This window comes from Rhincodon typus, chromosome 8 (assembly GCF_021869965.1).
Source record: "Rhincodon typus isolate 14 chromosome 8, sRhiTyp1.1, whole genome shotgun sequence".
Classification (NCBI taxonomy): Eukaryota; Metazoa; Chordata; class Chondrichthyes; order Orectolobiformes; family Rhincodontidae; genus Rhincodon; species Rhincodon typus.
In genome coordinates, this window is record NC_063339.1 from 15,174,151 (window position 1) to 15,189,792 (window position 15,642).

Here is a 15,642-nt window from a genome sequence, read left to right on the forward strand (position 1 = left end):
GTGAGTGGTGTCGACAGGCTGAATAACAAGTCTTTGCAGGTGATCGAAAGTGTGAAACAGTGTGAGTAAACTGTCAACAACTGAATAGCAAGTGGAGGAATGCCCTATGATCTGATTTAATTAAGGCACAGAGATAATGACAAAAAATCAAAAATAAGATGGTGCATTATTTCTCTGCCTTAATTAGTTGGGGGAAAATAAGAGTGGGGTAACCCAAAAAATGACAGGGGATTTAGAATCTCCTCAGAAAAAGAAATACAAATTGGGGATTCAGATTCTCCTCAGTATTTTAAAGAATAAGTTCTGTGCCTGTGTTCTTCCTTCCACTTCACCTTACAAAGGAGCAGCACTCTGAAAGTTTGTGATTTTAAATAAACCTGTTGGTGTCATACGGCTGCTGACTTTGTCGACCCCAGTTCAACACTGGCACCTCCACAACATGTACTGAAGTACAGGGATACATGAGTACAGTGAAATGTGAAAGGGCTGGGAGTCCACACTGGGCTTCACCTGAAGGCTGGGAGCCCATGTTGGGCTTCAGCTCGAGTCATGGAGTGTGCGCTGGGTTTCACCTCCAGGCCTGGAGTCTGTGCTGATCTTCACCTCAAGGCTGGGAGTCCTCAGGTCTGCACCAAGCTTCACCTACTCTGCCACCATTTTGAATATGAGAGTGTTGAATACATTGAAGCAACTGGTTCCGGCCTTGAGGACAAAGGAAATAGCAGGTTGATCAACAGTCTTGCATTTCCTTGGACCTTCCCGTAGTAATAGATTTTCATCCCACATGGTCGGATCTTCTTGTCATAAATTTTGTACTATATTTGGGCAGACACTGCTTTCTGAGGGTCTATGCATGCATGATTGTTGGGGGTTTGCAGGAAGAGAGAGATTGGCTTCCTGGAGAAATACTGGGTCATTGGACAAATCAAAATATTTCCTCTCCAACCATTTCTTGCTGTTACAGGCAATGACTTGTAGGAGCAGTCAATAGGATCCCCAGCACTAATTTCCTCATACAGGTCCTTACAAAAGCTTATGGCTTCACTAATACCAGTAGCACAGCTCCACCAGCACCCCCTCCTGATTAAAAACTACCCACCCCAGCTCATTTTCAAAGATGTCCTTTAATTTATTCTCCAAGAATTGGTCACTCTTGATTTAAACTAATTGGCAAAGAAGCAATAGTGACATGAGAAAATCTTCTTTTCTGCATTGAGTGGTTAGGATCTGCAATTCACTGAGAACGTCATGGAGATAAGAGAGATTAATATAGCGAGTGAATTTTTAAATTCTTGAAGGAAAGTTACTTCCCTGAAGTTTTAATATGTGGAGTTTACTTTAAATATTTGCCTCCAATAATCACAGGTCAATTACCTTACCCTCTCAAATTCTATGTAGGTCTGCCAGATCACTTCTGAAGGTTTCAAAATATCTGCCTATAAGCCTCAGTGACCAATTCATAAAAACCAGACAATTGTGTTTTTTGGCACTCCTATATTCTGCCTCCTCAGAAAGCAGGATATCCTCAGAACTTTATGAGCTTTGTCATTCAACCTACTCTGTGTGAGCAGTGTCCAGCTTTCTAGAGGCCAGTTTATTTGTTTAGCTACTCTTTTCAAACAAAAGGAAAAATGCTTCAAAGTCCCTTTTCTCAAATTTCTCTAATATTTGTACAAATTCAAACAGCTCCGCATTTGGTCCTGATTTGGAGGCAGATCTATCCCCATCAGCACTATCACTGAATTCATGGGATACTCCTTTTTAGTTACAATTTTTCAATTGGATAATCCTTTGTCATTCCTTTCTCTCTCACCTCTCTTTTTCCTTTCAAAGTGTCCTTTTTCTTTTCTTCTCTTTTTCTCTCTGAAATGCTTTCTATTTTTCTCTTCCTCCACTTCTTTTGAAATTCATGTTATCCTTTTCTGTTCTAAATGAATCTTTACAAATGCAACATTTGTCTACTTCCATCAACACTTCCCTCTTATTCTCCTAATTTAATACCCAGATGTTAGTTACTAATTTTATAATTTCTTGTTTCTTAGCTTGTGATCTAAATTCTGTCTTCAACTGCCCAGCTTCACTTACCAGTTCATCAGTGGGTTATGTCTTTAATGTACGGTGGCTCAGTGGTTAGCACTGCTGCCTCACAGCACCAGGGACCCAGGTGCAATTCCACCCTGGGCGACTGTGTGGAGTTTGCACATTCTCCCTGCCTCTGCATGGGTTTGGTCCGCTTTCCTCCCACACTCCAAAGATATGCAGGTTAGGTGGATTGGCCATGCCAAATTGCCCATAGCATCCAGGGGTGTGTAAGTTAGGTGGATTAGACATGGGAAATGCCAGGCTACAGGGAAAGGGTAGGGGAATGAGTCTGGGTGGGATGCCTTTCGGAGGGGTGGTGTGGATTTGTTGGGACGAATGGTCTGTTTCTACACTGTAGAGATTCAACTAAAATTCTACTACAAAAACACACAATTCAAAGCTAGATATTTTGCTTAGCAAAGTTTTAGCTCATTTGTACAAGAAACTTGTACCAGCATTTAAATAAATTGATTTCCCACCAACCCCCCACTTCCAATTACACATTCTTAATAATGGGTTCAATCCCAAAAAGTTACTCAAATATACTTGTCATGACTGAGGTTAGAGAGGTACAGTTTTCCTTTCTAGTCACTCTCTTTAATTGTCAAAACATATTACATTTAACCAGCCTGGTCAATATGGCCAATTGTAAAGGGGTCAAAGATGAGGGCTCTTGTGGTGCAGTGGTAATGTCCTTAAAACTGATCCAGAAGGTCTGTGTTCAAGCTCTGCGTTCTGGATTAAGATAGCAGGACAAAGTGGTTAAGGACACATATGGAATATTTGCCTTTATTAGGTGAGGCATAGAGTTTGAGAGCAGGGATATAATGCTGTATAAATGTTGGTTAGGCCACGAATAGAGTATTGTGCACACTTCTGGAATCCACATTATAGTAGGGAATTCAATTGCAGTGAAGAGGGCGCCGAGGATATTTATGAGGATGTTGCCTGGGCTGGAGAGTTTTAGAAATTGAGAGAGATTGGACGCACGAGGGCATATATTTAAAGTAAGGGACAGGAGGTTTAGAGGAGATGTGAGGAAAAGGTGGTGGGAACCTAAACTCACTGACTGTAAAGATGGTAGAGGCAGAAACCCTCATAATATTTAAGTGTTATTTAGATGTACAACTGTGATGCCAAGGCAGAGAAGGCTCTGGACCAAGTGCTAGAAAATGGGATTAGAAATGTTAATGGTTATTTTTGACGAGTGTGGACTCAATGGGCCAAAGGGCTTTTTTCTGTGCTGTAGACCTTTATGACTCTATAACTAAGTCCCACATGCCACAGGTTATTTTCTTAAACAGGTCAGTTGATTAAAAATATCAGTACATGTCAGACTGTATTAGATTTAGTGTTAAGAACAAGTTTGTCAGATTTCTTTAGTTGACAACAAATAGTTTATTACCAAAAATTCACTTACTTAAACAAAGATGCAAAGATCATTCATAGTTTGGATATGCAACTATATACATACAACATATATAGCCTTTTTAAAAATCTACATGCACAAATACAAGTCTGAAGAGAAACAAATAAGAAATGAAAATACTGAAAAATGTTAACTTTGAAGTACATTGGAGAAATATTAGTTAAACTCAAAAAAAAGGGATATTTCACAGTTTGTCCCAAATGGTACTCCGATCCTGAAATTATTCTGCACACCCTCAAGCTGCTGACACTGGGATGTCTTTCTGGACAAGTTGTATTGGTTAAATTTCCTTTGCTTTGGATGGTGGGATAGATTCCAACAAATTCTCTTCAGGAATCCTCCATGAGGAATACAGATGTCTTCTGGTGGATTTTCAGCTTATGCACTTTGCTGGGGGAAGTTACAAAGAAAGCCTGTTGTTCTTCAGGTAGTTCAGATTCATTTTCTGACTGGTGCAAAATACAATTGTCTTGTCCCATGCATAAAATGGGTCTTGTGACCCATAAGAGTTTAAAACACAGGAGCAGAAGTAGGCCGTTCAGCCCATTAAGACTGCTTCACCATTCAATTAGATCATGGCTGATTTGACAATCCTCAAATCCCCATTTCATGCCTTTCCCCATAACCCCTGATTTCTTTACTAATTGAAATTTGTTCATCTCAGCCTTGAATGTATTTAACAACCCAAGCTCTACAGCCCTCTGCAGTAAAGAATTTCACAGATTCACAGCCAATAGAGATAATTAATTTCTCCTCACATCTGTCTTAAATTGGTGAACTTTTATTCTGAGATTATGTCCTCTAATCTAATCCTTTCTCACCAGGGGATACAACCTCTCCAAATCTACCATGTCATGCTCCCTAAGAATCTTGTATGCTTCAATAAGGTCTCCTTTCAATCTCCTAAACTTCAATGAGTACAAACCTAACCTACTCAATCTCTCACTTATATGAACTTGTATGCTAGCTTTTTATGATTCATGCATGAGGACTCTCAAATCCCTCTGTTTTACCATGTTCTGCAATTTTCTCAATTTAAATAATATTCAGCTCATAATCTTCCTATGAGCCATGACTTATTTTCTTAAAATGTCTGCGACTGTTCCACAACCATCTTTGCTGCTGAACTCCTTTCCCAGTTCACTCCAGCTAACTCTGCCCTCATTCCTGCGTAATTACCATACTTAAGCACAGTCATCACCACTCTCAATTTTATTTCTACCACGTAATGATCACAGTTTTTTAGGGGATCTTTTATTCTCAGATCATTTATTAAGCCTGCCTCATTACACGTTATCAGATCCAAAATAGCCTGATCCCTGGTTGGTTCCACAATGTAGAACATAGAACAGTTCAGCACAGGAACAGGCCCTTCGACTCACGATGCTGTGCCGAACATTATGTTAAATTAAACTAATCTCTTCTGCCTGCCCATGGTCCATATCCTTCCATTCCTTGCTCATTCATGTTCTTATATAAAAGCCCCTTAAATACCCCTATCGTATCTGTCTCCACGTTGTGGTCTGGCATGTCCTCCACCCAACAATTATCATCAAGCCAGGAGTTCAACCCTGGATCAATAGAGAGTGCAGGAAGAAATACCAGGAGCAACACGAGGCATCCTAAAAATGAGGAATGAACCAGGCGAAGCTGCAAAACTGGATTTCTCGCATGCCAGACAGCATAAGCAGCAAGTGATGGACAGGACTAAGCAATTCTGCCATATCCAATCCTAACCAGTGCTGGTGAATTAAACAGCTCATTGGAAAATGAGTCTGTTCAAATTAACATGCATTGTGTTGCCACAGTCTTTCAAGACCACAGGGCTACGAGATGGCTGGTGGTGGCTTAACCTGAGGGCCACCATACCTCATGCAAGGGGAGAGGTTGAGAAGGAGAGTTCTTCATGGTAACCTCAGTCAGTGATTGGAATCGAATCCAAGCTGTTGGCATCACACTGCTTCACAAACCAACTGCCCAGCCAACTGAGCTAAAGCGATCCCCTTTCTACAAATACCCCCGTCCTCAATGACGGAGTAGTGTAAAGAATGAGGCTGAAATATTTGCAAAATCTTCAGTACTTAGTGGACGATCTATTTTGTCATCCTCCAGAGATCCGCAGCATCATAGATGCCAAGATGAAGGATAGGAAAATATTGTGGTTGTAAAAGCAGCTCATTTTTTTGAGGTATTTTCAGTGTTGGAGCTGTTTTCCTTGAATTCTAGGAGCAGTAATTACTGTTTTATAAGCTGTTGCATTGTTTTGGAACTTTGGAGAAAAAAACAGCAGCACTTCAAAAGAGGAAGAGAGACAACGGTAATGACCACATGGGAAGTGAATCAAATGGAGATTTAAAAATATTGCTCTAGGAAACTGTCCCGAATACACTCCATGAATTCTTCCACGTGGAGATATGATAAAATGTAACATTCAGATTGAGTAGGTGAAACTTTGTTTCGATAATTTAAGTAGATAGTGTGGTGCTTTATTTTGTATTTAACTTCAACTAACTCTAGTTATACCATATAAAAACCAGAAGAACTGCAGATGCTGTAAATCAGGAACAAAAACATAAGTCTCTGGAAAAGCTCAGCAGGTCTGGCAGCATGTGTGAAGAGAAAATCAGAGTTAAGTTTTGGGTCTGGTGACCCTTCCTCAGAATCTTCCTCAGTTATACCATTCTTGTACAATCAAAATATTTCCGAGCTCCCTTCTCCCTTACCTATTTCTAAAGAAGGGTCCCGACCCGAAACGTCAACTTTCCTGCTCCTCTGTTGCTGCCTGGCCTGCTGTGTTGCTCCAAATAAAACTAAGACTGTGAATGAAAGAAAAACAGAAATTCCTGGAGAATCTCAGCTGGTCTGGCAGCATCTCTAGGAAGAGAGCAGAATTAATGTTTCAAGTCTGCTTATTCTTCATCAGAACTGTTAGTAGTTAGGAAAATGAGGTATTTATGCTGAAGCCGAAGTTGGTGGAAGTGAGCAGATAGGTGGAAACTGAGTCCAGAGAAAGAGATGAAAAGGGTAGGTAAACAAAGAGATCATGAATAGCAGATCATGATAGAGCAAAAGCTGAATACGTAATAATGAAGAGCTAAGAAAGAGAGAGAGAAAATGGGTTAGCCGGGCTGAATACCTACGCCTTTATTGTCTCTTTCTGGGCTCCATGTTCACCCATCCGCTCACCTCACCTCTCCCGCAACTTCGGCTTCAGCATAAATACCACTAAATAATTGGGGCATGCTTTTGGTCTGAGGTGGCAAATTATAAAGCTAGTTTCCTGCCCATCTCCTATGTTGGCGATGCTGATCATGACATTTGATCAGTAGAAAGGCGGCCATTTTTGTTCGGGATCCACGAGGCCGGAGCGGAAATCACGGCAGCAACTCCACGCTCGCGCGCCCCCTTTAAACGGTTGTCAGGGGTTACCAACGGCCAGGCTCATCCCGAAGACGGACAGGTAGGAGAAAGAAACCGCCCGATTCCCCACAGAGAGGGAAATCGAGGATACATTTGAGAGAAGTGACCATTAAAATAGGTAGTTAAATCCTCTTCTTCTACCTATGGCCAAAAGTAAGGCTAGAAGCTAGTGGTTCGCCCTTTGCAACTCGATCGCCTGCACACTTATCTCTTCATCTGACCTCCTAGCTGCCGCAAACGCTTCTCCCACCGCTTTAAATGTTCAGTCTGCTTGCATTTTTATTGCAATCGTTTTGATTCGCCCCTAAGTTTATTTTTACAGCCCCTCTGTTATTTCCCTCCAATGGTAGCAACTACTAATTAACATGGGTCAAGATGACAACAGGATTTGTCAATATGTTGGAAGAAAGTATTAATGGCTTCTTGTTTACGCCAGCATAATAAATCATAAAATCATAAGGTTTTAAGATCCATCTAATCAGAGTCTTAGATACATACAGCATGGAAATAGACCCTTTGGTTTAACTCGTCCATGCTGACCAGACATCCCATATAAATCTAGTCTCATTTGCCAGCATTTGGCCCATATCCCTCTAAACTCTTCCTATTCACATACCCATCCAGCTGCCTTTTAATTTTGTAATTGTACCAGCCTCCACTACTTCGTCTGGCAGCTCATTCCATATATGCACCACCTTATGTGTGAAAAAGTTGCCTCCTAGGTTCCTTTTATATCTTTCCCCTCTCACTTTAAACCTATGCCCTCTAGTTTTGGACTACCCCACCTCAGGGAAAAGACCTTGCTTATTTACCCTATCCATACCCTCGTGATTGTATAAACCTCTATAAGGTCACCCCTCAGCCTCTTGAAGCTCCAGGGAAAAAAGCCCTAGCCTATTCAGCACCCCCCACCCACCCACAGCTCAAACCCTCCAACTCTGGCAACATCCTCATAAATCTTTCCTGAACCCTTTCTAGTTTCACGACATCCTTCCTTGTACTTATCTCTCAAAACTGTTCATTACCTAGAATTATCTTGCCATTATCTCTCTGCATATAAAATCTGGTAGAGCACATTGTGAAATGATTATTTTCATATGACAGTAGGGTAATAAATACAAATTACAAGAATTATTTAAAGATGTGCAGATGCACCCTGGGGATTAAAATAGATAACCCTTGAAAATTGGCATTTGGATGGACATATGCAACTAACTTGCAGCAGTCCACTGTGATTGTAGGCTGGATACCATTTCATTTTGCTTGTTACTTTAAATCAGGCTTGCGTTTCACCTCACTGGAGTAGCACCCTGGAAATCAAGCACTACTAATCTCAGATAGCGACAAGAGTTCCAAATTTTAACAAGCTATGCAAAATCCTCAATTTGACCTGTCAGATTAACCTGTCAGGATAACAGAAAATGTGGACCAGTTTTCTGTACTTAATAAGAACTATTCCTTAATACAAATAAATATATGCTAACCTCAGATAAGTAATTATAAACTGTAAACAGATTACTAGTTAAAAGTCTAACCTTTTTTAACACCCTCTGCAGAGACAAAACTATTCCTGTTATGAATGGTGGAAAAAAAATACTGGGGAAGCAGTTCTGGGGTACCAGTCCTCAGAATTCTTTGGAGGGGTTCCTGTTGTTTCCTGAGTCATAGAGTAGCAGACAGGAAAGTGGAGTTGAGGCTGAGATGACATCAGTGATCATCATGTTAAATGGTGGAGCAGGCTCGAGAGGCCTACTCTTTCTCCAATTCTTATGTACTTGCTGAAGTAACTCCATGAATGCCAGTATCCTGTCATCAAGTCATGCTTTATTTACAAGTGCAAAGTACATGACACTTACCCAGCTAACTCAGAGCGAGCTCCTAGATTGAACAGAACCCCTGACACTCCTGTTTATATCTGTCAGCCAGAACTCTCTGATTGGACCTGGTTAACAGCCCCAATCAGGGAACTCATATTCTGTGAGGTCCAGCTGCCTGATCTCATTCCAATCACTACATTCCCCCTCTCCAGCCCCACCACCCCCCAACTCCTGGGACATAGGCCTGTTCTTTTTCCTGTGGCTTCACCTGGGGTGCTTTCGCACCAGGTCTGGTTCCTCTGATTGCCTCGGATACTGGTGGCGTGTACTGGACTGTAGCCCACTTCTTGCACCTGGAGCATCTCAGCTGAAATTCATCTTCAGGTGGTAACGGTGTCAGGGCTGCGACATATGCCATGTCCATCACGTCCTTGACCCTAGGCAGACGGGGAGAACCTACAGATGTCTGAGGGACCGGGTATGTTTTACTCCTGACCTGTTTGTGAGGTTACAGCTTTCATGTGGTTCACTTGCTTGTTCAGGACTGCCTCTCTGGCCCAAACTTTGTACGTCATGGGACCTGACTTCATGTTGACTATGCCTCTTACCCATGCAGGGCCGTTCCTGTGGTTCCAACACCAAACTTCATTCCCTGAAGTAAACTGCCTCTCTTGTTTAGAGGAGTCTTGTGTCCAGCATTGGTGTTCCTATTGCCATTTCACCTTCGCCCCCAGGTCTGGGAACATCAGGTTTAAACTGGTTCAGAGTCTTGTTCCGACTAGCAATTCTGCTGGAGCTGTACCTGAAGTTGCATGAGGAGTGGTCCTATAATCAAACAGGAACCGGGACAGTTTTGTATCAAGTGAAGCTGTTGGCTATTTCATTAAATCTGCTTTGAATGTTTGGACTACTCTTTCCACCAGACCATTGAATGATGAATGATATGGAGCTGTTCTTACATGCCGAATGCCATTCAACTTTAGGAAACACGCAAATTCCCTTCTGGTAATGATGGCTTCTCTGTGACCAACAACTCCAGGAATCCGTGTGTTGCAAAAGATGCTAACAGCTTTTCAATCGTTGTCCCTTGTTTGATGAATGAACTCTGTGCATGTCCAACCACTTTGAATGAGCTTTCACAATGACTAAAAACATAGCGCTCATGAATGGATCGGCATTGTCATTGTGTAACCAAGCCCAGGGTTTACCTGGCCATTCTCACAAATGTGGGGGAGTTGCAGGCAGTAATTTTTGTCCTTATTGGCACTCTGGGCACTGTCCCACCAATGTGGCTATTTCTGCATCTAATCCTGGTCAACAGATATAACTTCTCGCCTACATCTTATTTTGGAAACCCCTGGACGATCCTGGTGGAGTTCAGCCAGTATCTCGCGGATGACCTTTGTCTGGGACAGTCACTCTTGCTCTCCATATTAATATACCGTCCTGTATGGTGATCTGGTCTCACCCGGTCTAGAAAGGTTTTAAATCCAGTTGTGATAGCCCTTTTCTTTCGTCCACACTACCAGCTGTTTTAGTTTTGCCAGAATGGGATCTTTTTGTGTCTACAGTCTGATCTTGTTAGCGGTGACCGGGAGGGTGTCCAGAAAGTTTAAAACCAAAAAAGACTGTTCTAGTGGTGGTTGCATCACCGATGGTATATTAGCCTGTGGGAAGTATCTGAAGGCATCTGCATTTGCTACTTGGCCTCCCAGTGTTCCACAGCTGAATTCAACCTGAAGCTGTAGGTGGCATGATTCTGTTCTCTTTAAGTAGCACTAACATGGGTTTGTGGTTCGGTACTATTACAAATTTACATCTGCAAAGATATGGTGGTACTTTCTCACACCAAAGGTGACTGCTAAACCTTCCTTCTCTACTTGGGCGTATTTTTGTTTGGCATTAGCCAAAGTCCAGGAAACATATGCTATCTTCTCTGCTGGCTCACCAGTGAGACAACACTATCCTGATACTGTAGGGAAGGCATTGCATGTCAGCACCAGATCTCACTTAGGATCATAACATTGCCAACACCTAGGATGATGACAGCTGCTTTTTCACTTCCTTAAGGCTACATCTTGTCTACAAGACCATTTCCAAGGCCTACTTTTTTCCAATAGCAGATGTAAGAGTGCCAGGTTGGACGCCAGCTTATGTATGAATTTTCTGTAATAATTCACCAACCCAAGGAAAGACATGGGAGCCGGGGTACCTTTGATCACCCTCACTTTATCTTCCAATGGGTGTAATCCAGTCTTGTTAATTTTTTGGTCCATTAGGTCATTTAGAGTGCCTGGAAAACACATGTTCTCTTCCTACAGTGTACCCCCATCTTGGAGAATCGTTTAAGCACTATGTCTAAGTTCTCTAAATGATCAGTATTGGTCTCTCCGTTTATTAGCACGTCATCCAGATAAATGGTGACCTGGAGTAGAGCTTGTAAAATGTTCTCCATTGTCTGCTGGAAAACGGCACAGGCTAATGATTCTCAAAAGGCAGTAACATTTTTTTTCTTTATTCATTCACGGGATGAGGGCATCACTGACCAGGCAGCATTTATTGCCCATCCCTAATTGCCTAGAGGGCAGTTTAGAGTCAACCACATTGCTGTGGGTCTGGAGTCACATGTAGGCCAGACCGGTAAAGTTGACAGTTTCCTTCTCTAATTTCCAACAATCAATAATGGATCCATGGTCATCATTAGATTCTTAATTCTGGATATTTTATTGAAGTCAAATTCCACCATCTGCCATGGTGGAATTCGAACCAGTGTCCCCAGAATGCTATCTGGGTCTCTGGATTAACAGTCCAATGATAATACCACTAGGCCGTTGCCTCCCCTAAATATACTGCCTCATATATTGGTACAAACCCTTATGGATATTAATTGTAGCGTACTCCTGGGAATCCTCATCTAATCGCAATTGCAGGTTCACATGGCTCATGTCCTGCTTTGTGAAAGACTGGTTTAGAGTATAAATCCTCTATGTGAGGGATTAGGTATTTATCCAGCTGCAAAAAGCAGTTTAATGTTTGCTTGAAATCCCCACAAAGGCTAACTGATCTGTTGGGCTTCACAATTTGTACAACTGGTGCTGCCCATTCCACACTGTACTGGTTTGATGATTCCTTCGCTTTCCAGCCTCTACTTTTGCACGAAAGGCAAATGGCACCAGGCGGGCCTTGCAGAATTTTGGAATTGCTTATTGGTCGACATGTAAGGTCATCTTGGCCCGTTTGATAATCTCTAGACCTTCTTGAAAAACTTCTGGGTATTTATTTAGAACTTCACTCAGACTGCCATTTTCTTATTAAGAAATGTCCAACCAATCAAGCTGAATCTTTCTCAACTAATTTAGCCCCATCAAGCTTGAGCCTGAGCCTTTTACTACAGTCAATGGTTACTGAACCAGCCGCTTCTCATAACAGACTGGAACCGAAGTTGTACCTTTTATCTTTAGGGGTTCTTTGTTTTAGGTTCTCAAACTTAAGGGTTGGAGTCCAGGGCAAATTTTGATAAAGCCTGGTTCCGCAATCTACAGCCGCACCGGTATCAGCCTCCATTAGATCTAGGTGACCATTTAACCAGAAGTTCATTTTGATTGATTCTGATTGGGATATTGCTAAGCAATTTTACTGTTCCAAACCAGCTGTAGGTTTACAGTGTGTGCACTCTCCTGAATACCAGCCTATGAGTTCCCTTAATCAATTCAGGCATAGTGGGACTCTTTTGCTGTCTTAAGTCTGCATGCCAGCAGCAACTACAATGGCCTGCTGGCCCGGATCCTTGAGAAAATTTTAACCCAGCGACATTGAAGGAACAGTGATATCTTTCCAAGTCCGGATGGTGAGTGGCGTGGAGGGGAACTTGGAGGTGGTGGTGTTCCCATATGTCTGATGCCCTTGACCTTCTAGATAGAAGTGGTCGTGGGTTTGGAAGGTGCTGTCTGAGGATCTTTGGTGAATTTCTGCAGTGCATCTCGTAGATGGCATACACTGCTGCTACTCAGCATTGGTGATGGAGGGCGTGAATGCTTGTGGATGTAATGCCAATCAAGTGGGCTGCTTTGTGCTGGATGGTGTCAAGCTTCTTGACTGTTGTTGGAGCTGCATTCATCCAGGCAGGTGGGGAGTATTCCATCACGGTCCTGACTTGTGCCTTGTAGATGGCGGACAGGCTTTGAGGAGTCAGGAGGTGAGTTACTCGCTGCAGTATTCCTAGCTTCTGGCCTGCTCTTATAGCCACTGTGTTAATGTGGTGAGTCCAGTTGAGTTTCTGGTCAATGATAATCCCCAGATATTGATAGTGGGGGATTCAGTGCTCATAACACCATTAAGTGTCAAGGGGTGGTAGTTAGATTGTCTCTTATTGGTGATGGTCATAGCCTGACATTTGTGTGGTGCGAATGTCACTTGCCACTTGTCAGCCCATGCCTGGATATTGTCCAGATTTTGTTGCATGTGAACTTGGACTGCTTCAGTATCTGAGGAGATTTGAGTAGTGCTGAACATTGCGCAATCATCAGCAAACATCCCCACATCTAACCTTACGATGGAGGGAAGGTCATTGATGAAGCAGCTGAAGATGGTTGGGTCAAGGACACTACCCTGTGGAACTCCTGCAGAAATGTCCTGGAGCTGAGATGATCGACCTCCAACAAACACGACCATCTTCCTATGTGTCAATTATGACTCCAACCACTGGAGAGTTTGCCCCTTGATACCCATGAATTCCAGTTTTGCTAATGCTCCTTGATGCCACATTTGGTCGAATGCAGCCTTGATATCAAGGGCTGTCACTCTCACCTCACCTCTGGAACTCAGCTGTTTTGTCCATGTTTGAGTCAAGGCTGTAATGAGGTCTGGAGCTGAATGGCCCTGGCGGAATCCAAACTGGGTGCCACCGAGCAGGTTATTGCTGAGCAGCTGCTGCTTGATAGCGATGTTGTTGACACCTTCCATCACTTTACTGATGACTGAGAGTAGACCGATGGGGCGGTAATTGTCCAGGTTGGATTTGTCCTGCTTTTTGTGTACAGGACATACTGCTGGGTTTCAGCTAGTAGGCTTTTGCATGGCCACATTAATCACATTCTTGTCACCACTGAAGTAACTCTACAAAGGCCTGTATCCCATCACCAAGTCACATAGTGTATGACACTGACTCAGCTAGCACAGAGCTGGCTCTTGAAGTGAACAGAACCCCTGACATTCCTGTTTATATCTGTCATCCAGGGCTCCATGATTGGTCCTCATTAACAGCCCCAATCAGGGAACTCATATTCTGTGAGGTCCACCTGGCTGACCACATTCCATTCATTACAGTTATGTTTCCCAAGTCCTTTAGTTCTTCGAGCATTTACTTCGGGTTCTTTCACTTCTCCACACGAGGCACATAATGATAATTGTAAAGTAAAAACCAAAAGAACTATGGATGCTGCAAATCAGAAACATAAACAGAAATTGCTGGAAAAGCTCAGCAGATTTGGCAGCATCTGTGGACAGAAATCAGAGTCAACATTTTGGGTCCAGTGACCCTTCCCCAGAGCTGAGTTTCTCACTGTATCATTCACAGCCACAAAGTGTTCAGCTGCCCATGAACCAACCAGATCGATGTCAGCCTAATGATCCTTTGAATTCACAGTTCCAAAAAGCAATCAGTGACTTGTTGCCAGCTGCTTGCACAGCAATAATGTGAAGGTGACCCACAAGGAATTTCAGCAACTTGCTTTTTAAAAGTTTAGCGATTCCTTTCTCGATACTTTGTTGTGAAAAAATCCCTTTCTCAATTCAGTCCACCACCAAGAATCAAGCAGGATAAAAATAAATTGTTTTTACACTTGTCCAACCTTTTCACATGGGGCCCATTTTTCAATTTTTCTGTCATGTCTTTGCAGATGTCAAATAAAGGTGTTGAAGCAATTAATGCTGATAATGCTGAAAGCACCATAACCTGATAATCCACATCTCCACATACTAAAGGAGGTGACCATAAATATCCTGAATGCATTGGTTTCATCTTCCAAAACTCTACAGATTCTGGAACAGTTGCAGCAGATTAGGAGGTGACAAATATAACCCCGGGTTTTGAACAGAAAGGAGAGAACATGGAATTACAGTTCAGTTAGTCTAATATCAATAGAAGATAAATGCCAGTTTTATCAAGGATGTGACAACAGGACACTTCGAAAATATTAACAGGATTACAGATTTAGACAACATGCAAACTAATTTTGGCAATCTGATTCTTTTCCCATTTATATGTAGATTAAAGTAACCCATGATGAATATGACAATAAAAAAAGAAATTGTTGGCGAAACTAAGCAGGTCTGGCAGCATCTATGGAGAGAAAGCAGAGTTAACATTTCAGGTCCAATGACTGTTCATCAGAACTCAGGCTGAATTTCACCTGAAATTTCTGTTTTGTTTCAGATCTCCAGCATCCATAGGTCTTTGTTTTACATTATCTGTGGTCAATACTATCTCTTTTTCAGAAACGCCCAGTGTTTCTTGTTGTATACTTTGTCCCACATTGTGGTTACTGTTAGCGCCTGTAGACCACTCCCACTAGTGACTGCTTGCCCTTATCTCTTTCTCATCTCTATCAGAACCGAATCTACTTGGTGATCTCCTGAACTAGGGTCATTTCTAACTATTACACAAATGTCATCCCTAGTTAATAGTGCTATCCCTCTACTTTTACTTAGTTTCCTATTTTTCGTGATTGTTATGTATCCCTCAATACTCAAGATACAACCCTTGTCATCTTGAAACCATGTCTCTGTAATAGCTATCAGATCATATATATTTGCTTTAGAAATAGTAGGAACTGCCGATGCTGGAGAATCTGAGATAACAAGGTGTAGAGCTGGATGAACACAGCAGGCCAAGCA